The 7,044-nt window shown below is 40.1% G+C and overlaps 1 long non-coding RNA gene across 1 annotated transcript; it reads left to right on the forward strand.

Moving 5' to 3' along the window:
• Window positions 1-1,619: 1,619 nt before the first annotated feature.
• Window positions 1,620-7,038, forward strand: LOC103397949 (uncharacterized). Its single transcript, XR_523474.3, has 3 exons — window positions 1,620-2,268; window positions 2,491-2,603; window positions 6,874-7,038. It is a non-coding gene; the product is annotated as an uncharacterized LOC103397949 (long non-coding RNA).
• The last annotated feature ends 6 nt before the right edge of the window (window positions 7,039-7,044 follow it).

Below are 7,044 nucleotides of genomic sequence, written 5' to 3' on the forward strand. Positions count from 1 at the left end.
CGAATCACTCGCGAACGACACATCACTATTCTTAATTGTTTCACTTGGCAAAACATTGAGTGGACGATAGTGATGGGAAGACCGACTCTTTTTAAAGATTCGAATCTTTAAAAAGAGTCGGTCTTCCCATCACTATCGTCCACTCAATGTTTTGCCAAGTGAAACAATTAAGAATAGTGATGTGTCGTTCGCGAGTGATTCGAAATGAACGAATCTTTCATATGAGTCGTGACTCCCGAGTCATATGAAAGACTCGTGACTCGTGACTACCGAGTCATATAAAATATTTATTCATATTGAACTCAAGAATCACTCACAAATCACTCACTGCGAACTAATCTTTCACTGTGAACTAATCTTTCATTGCAAACGAATCACTCTCTATGAACTAATCTTTCGCTGTGAACTAATCTTTCCCCGTGAACTAATCTTTTGCTGTGAACTAATCTTTCGCTGTGAACGAATCATTCTCCGTGAACTAATCTTTCCCCGTGAACTAATCTTTCGCTGTGAACTAGTGATGGGAAGACCGACTCTTTTTAAAGATTCGAATCTTTAAAAAGAGTCGGTCTTCCCATCACTATCGTCCACTCAATGTTTTGCCAAGTGAAACAATAAAGAATAGTGATGTGTCGTTCGCGAGTGATTCGAAATGAACGAATCTTTCATATGAGTCGGGACTCCCGAGTCATATGAAAGATTCGTTCATTTCGAATCACTCGCGAACGACACATCACTATTCTTTATTGTTTCACTTGGCAAAACATTGAGTGGACGATAGTGATGGGAAGACCGACTCTTTTTAAAGATTCGAATCTTTAAAAAGAGTCGGTCTTCCCATCACTATCGTCCACTCAATGTTTTGCCAAGTGAAACAATAAAGAATAGTGATGTGTCGTTCGCGAGTGATTCGAAATGAACGAATCTTTCATATGAGTCGGGACTCCCGAGTCATATGAAAGATTCGTTCATTTTGAACGAATCACTCACGAACGACACATCACTAGTAGACGATCTTTTATGGCTGTGGTGTTATACCATGTTAGCACAAAGCGTAACAAATATTTGTCGTTCATTTAGATGTCGTTATAAGAAAAGTTTGAAAAGGTAAGACGAAAACACAAATAAGATAACCGCTACTTTAAGAAAAACAGCACGGTTATTAATTAGGGAGTGGCACTGCTAGTTTAAAAAGTAATTATTAACGAGAAAATAATGTTCAACAAATGTCTAGGATACTCGTTTTTTTTATCAAGATGGTGTTTTTTTTTTTTTTGAAAGCCGACAGTGGTTTGTGTCATTCTTTTAGTTACATTGTTAGCTGTAGTTTGAGCATAAAGAAGTAAAGATGGCATATTAAACAACTCCGTGTAAAAGGTGCGAATCCAGACCAAGAGCATGCAGCAGTACAACCAGCCAGAAGAGGGCGCCTGAGTACGTAAAAAGTAAAGGACAGCGTGTTAATGTGAAGCACATCTGACATCTAAAACGAACATGAATAAATGTTCAAAACTACTGAGTATCTCCAAGAAATCTAATATATACTGTTACTGAAGGAGAAATGACTGAAACTGAAGGATTAATAATTAAAGTGATAATGATCATGTGAGTTTAGGTGACAGCTGCTCCCTCAGAAAGGAACTGAATCTGGAGTTTATGTTGCAGTTAGCACCGCTAGCAGCCATTAGTTGATTGTATAGCGGAGCGGTAGAATAAGACAGAGGCAGCTTTTATTTTATTAGATAGCGATTTCTATATCAGCACTGTTGTTGGCCACCGTGTACTCCAAAACCGTGTACTCCAAACCACACTTCTATTAGGCGCTCGGTTTCAACCATACGGAAAAGAACACAGTGCGCATGTGCGCTACTACGTGGTGCGTTCCACGCACCCAAGATCCGTTAGAAAACGCAGAACATTGTAACACAGCAAAAACTTTTTATTACCCAACCGTCAAAATATAATATGTTAAAAAAGGAGTAGTTTTACGACGTTACACCACGTTATATCAAAGCGGAAGTAATTCTTGTGGTTTAAAGAAAAAGTTTAAAATATAAGATGTATAAGAAGTTAAGAAAAAGCAGGCAAGACACAGAATTAAATGAATGATTGGAACCAAAGTAAGAATAACGTTTTAAAATAATTTTAAAAAATATCTCTCACTCCTCCTCTCTCTCGTCTCCGACCTTGAACAGTTTCGAAAGTGAAAGTATTTAGAATCTTTTCTCGGACTCAATTTTGACTGCGCAGAACAATGACAGGACAGAGGTGAGTTTTCAGTGAATTCAGATCCAATATGATAGAGCCATCGTGTCACCGTCATGGTATAAACGTGTTGATGTTTTATATTATGATCATTCAGCTGTCAGTCAGTAACCGTGTTTTATTTTCGATCGCGGAAATGAACTGTCGATCAGACGTTAATATGACGACGGAAAAAATAAAGATTTTCTTTTTCCTGAGGTAACAGTCAGTTTTATATCCACTCAGACTGACTTGACTGACTGCATATGAGTGGTTCTGTGAGTACGGAACCCAGCTGTCTCTCTGTGAAGACTTACTGGTCCAAGGATGAGCCCCCAGAATTCAGTCTTAGACACACGGTAAGACACTTTGGTCCAGACTGTCTCCTGGTCCAGTTTTGATGACCACAGCAGACACATACTGTAACAGGGTTCTTTTCTTCACATGTTAAATTAGAACAAAAATAATGTCAAAGTCACAAACAAGTGTGTAGTGTGATTTTATTTCACTTCCTGTCAAGGTGCACAGTGACAAAGAAAAGAAAAAAAAAACAATATTTCAATATTTCATAATTTTCAACAAAGCAAACTCAAAACAAATCCCTGTCAATACATTCATGTTAGAATAGAATAGAATAGCCTTTATTGTCCTTGTACAGTGTACAACGAGATTTGAGCGCTACTCACTTGGTGCAAAAAAAGAGTAGAAGAAAACAGTATATCAAACATATAACAACATATCTTTGGTGTAGTTAGTTATTGCATATAGTTGTATGTTTATTGCACAGTGATCAATATGATCAGTAAAGTGTGAAATTGTGTGGACTATTTTAACTGGTTTTGTTTCTATTGTTTACTGCTGAGATAGCTTTCGAGAAGAAGCTATCTCTGAGTCTGTTTGTCCTGGTTTTGTGTGACCTGTACCGTCTGTCTGACGGTAACATGTCGAACAGAGAGTTACTGGGGTGGGACGGGTCCTTTATGATGTTGCTAGCTCTGCTGAGGTAGCGGGAGTTGGCAATGTCCTCCAGGCTGGGCAGAGAGCAGCCCGGGATCTTCTGGGGTGTGGTGTCTCTGAGTCTGTTTGTCCTGGTTTTGTGTGACCTGTACCGTCTGCCTGACGGTAACATGTCGAACAGAGAGTTACTGGGGTGGGACGGGTCCTTTATGATGTTGCTAGCTCTGCTGAGGTAGCGGGAGTTGGCAATGTCCTCCAGGCTGGGCAGAGAGCAGCCAGTGATCTTCTGGGCTGTGTTGATGACTCTCTGCAGAGCTTTCCTGTCTGCAGTTCAGCCCCCCTGCGTACCATGCTGTGATGCACCAGACTATTTCCCCCTTGGTCATACACCAGTAATCTCCTCACTTTAATCCCTGTAAGTCACCATTAAGCCCGTGCTTATTCCCAGATAATGATAAAACTCACGCTAGTCCATTTACCTCCAAGGTTTAAGGTTTACAAAGGATTACGGATGGTAAAATCAATTTGCTTTTCTTTTGAATGTGTTGTTATCCAGTTTGTTGCTACCTTGGTGCCGCTGCAGTCTAATGGACCGAGCGCCGAATGGTGGCTATCATCAAATATTGGACCTTTTTTTGGGGGATTCAAGGGGGGAAAAAAAATCTGCATAATCTCATAGAACTATAGTTGAGGTTTTGCCAACATCTGGGGCACGGCTCAGAGGTGGTTCTTTATCAAGTGATTTTAAATGGCACTTTAATGGCCATTGTAGGAATTCACACACCTGCTTCACACAGTGAATATCCTCACAGTGAATAATGTATTGGTGTATCGATGCGCTAACAGCAGCCGCGGAGGTTCGCTTTCACGTCCAATGTCCCTGAGAACACAGACACCACTCCAGCTGGCATTAAGGCGGATGCATATTACATCGGACTCGTATCCTGGACCATTCCCAAGTAAATGCATAAAGATAATTGCCATACAGAAGGGTGGATATAATTCGTCCTAATTTTCCGACTGCTGCGGGCTGTTTTATTGTGTATGACAGTGACCACGAGGGTACGGTTGTTGGAAGCTGTGAAAGTTATTTTATTGGAAGACCATAAATCTCTGGGATCCAGTCTGGACAGTTGGTGCCGTAGTTATAACAAGCTCTGTGGACTATTTCAGAACCAGCGTTCATATTGGAGGGCTTTCTCAAACTTAGCACAAAGAGCCCAGTCAGAGGTTCCTCTGTTGAAATATAAGTGGAAATATAATTAGAAAGTCAATTCAAAATCTGTGAAGTTTAGAGTCGGTACACACAGGGAGGAAGTGGTGTTCCACAAATATGATCAGCTCGTAGCATGATACAATGTATAAATCATACAGGTAAAATTTGAGTTTTTTTTTTAAACAAACAACCATTTAAATTTATTTAAATGGGGTGAAAAAAGTAAAGAAATGTAAAACAAGCTGCGAGTGGATCTCATTAATTCAGATTTGTTGTGTTATACCAGACTAACTCATGATTCAAAGACAACTGTACGACCATTTGTTTTCTTAGATGATAAAAATGATTAGTTTACTTGTTCTTAGTTTTGATGAATATTATTAGCCCTAAGAGAGCGAGATTTTTAATGACCATCATGGCTGTTGGACTGTAGGGTCAGGTGTAGGGGAGGGGTGGTGGTTCTGTTTACCCATAGTGCACTCAAAAAGCCAACAAAAGCCAATAAAAATAAAACCGAGTGCAGACTCGCTCTTTGACTTTTATTATGCTGGCAATTGGGCATTTTCTCAATAAAGAGATTAAACTAATGTCATTTTTATGACATTAGTTCTTTATGACATTTTTATGTCTTAGGCCGTGGGAGGACTACAGTAGGATATTGATGACATAAAAAATTTTTTTTTAGGGAAGTCCGATATTAACTTCTTTGCCGATATGCTGATATTGTCAAAACACTTAATTTCCGATTCTGATATCAATCGATACCGATATAGGCCTGCTAATATTTATTTATTTATCTGTACAAACTACTGTATGAATATGAAATTAATTAAATGAGCTGCAATGCTGCCATCTAGTGACCTTTGCTTTGATATACAGCCGTTTATCCCCAAAACCATTTTTAGCACTCACATCATTTGGCATTGCATTGTCGGGTTTTCATTGCCAGAGGAAAAACCAATAACGATTCTAACAGATATTACATAATATGTTAATATCGGGCAGGAAAAAAAATATGCGATATTATCGGACATCCCTATTTTTTTCCTTTTTTTTACATAAGGTTTTTCAAAAAATGTGCCTTTCTAGTGATATTCCTATTCCATTTAGAGAAATGCACGATTTTTTATTTATTTATTAGGTTCAGAATTATAACTGTTACTGCCTGTAGTCAAGACCTTGGTAGTTAGGGTGAAAGATGGATGACACAGGGCCGAGAAGATGAGCTGAGTAAAACAAGTGCACCGGCTAGAAAGGGACAGCATACTGGAAGAAATGATGGAACAATGATTGGCCGATGAGACGACGGTACGATGCAACACTTTTGAAATATGAAGTGAGTGACAGCCAGGAATTATGGGTGTGTAAGTTCAAGAACGCATGAAAACAAAATGTGTGACACTTAATTAATGTTCAAAGTAGTCAGTCGGGGGAGTCTTCCTGAGGAAGAGCTTCCAAATGAAAACGGTTTATCAACATGCAGTCGGGCCTCTGTTAGTCTGAATGAATAATTGTAAATATCAGAGCTTTAATGATGAGCTGATGAGTAGAGCGGCCCATTTTGTGGGTGATGGATCTGGCGTTGGAGAGGAAGAGGCTCGGTAGTGCTGGCCGATGTGGTTGTTTACGTAGCCTCGCATCTGAGCCCGACCGGCATCCCCGCTTCTGCTTCCTCTCTCTCCGCCGCCTTTTCCGCCTGCTGGGCGGGCTGACCATCTACGGAGACCCCGGTGGTCTCGCTATGTCCTCTGGTATGTTGTGTGTTCTCTGGTAATCGCCAGTAACACAGAGATTGTTTCTAAAACCCAGGTCGATTAAGTTCTGGCGACTGTATTGGGTGACGGCGTCACACAAATAAAAAAATTCACTCAAAAAGGTACTATATACAGTAAAAACAAGCACCAAGTTAGAGAGCTACGAGCCGCTGCACCCGTGAACGCCGCACGGACGCGCCGCCATCTTGCCTCATCAGTGTTGTCTCTGCACCAGCCAACTCAACACTCCACTTCTCTCAACAGCCCATTTATATTCCTTGTCCCACCCACCAGGTGGGGTTAAATTTATAATATTTATATATATAAACCTTATTCCTAGGGGCTGTTAGGGGGACTGCATGGATATATTGTACGGCCCAGAACAATTAGATTAATCACAAAAATAGGTAAATCCATGATAACACGAAACTTTTCACAGCCCTAACATATACATTTAATTATATATTAATGTTTGTATTACTGCCGAAACGTGTATGAGAGAACATCTGTGTGGATTTAACACATAGTTAAGGAAACTATTTTTTTCCAGTCCATGGAAAAGCCTCTATTTTTTGTCACTCTGTAACTCATTGGTGAATGTTGTTCATAACTGTGTGATAAATCACAGGGGGTCATGGGGTTGTTCTCCTTTACAAATGTTAATGTTGACCAGCACTAATATAAACAAGTTTGTGTTTGTAGACGTGTGTTCTCGAGACTGAGAGCAGAGTCTCCAGAACCCAGCTGTCTTTCTGTGAAGACTGACTGGTCCAAGGATGAGCCCCCAGAATTCAGTCTTAGACCAAGCCCTACAGACACACGGTAAGACACTTTGGTCCAGACTGTCTCTTGGTCCAGTTTTGATGACCACAG

This window comes from Cynoglossus semilaevis, chromosome Z (assembly GCF_000523025.1).
Source record: "Cynoglossus semilaevis isolate Cse_v1.0 chromosome Z, Cse_v1.0, whole genome shotgun sequence".
Lineage (NCBI taxonomy): Eukaryota > Metazoa > Chordata > Actinopteri > Pleuronectiformes > Cynoglossidae > Cynoglossus > Cynoglossus semilaevis.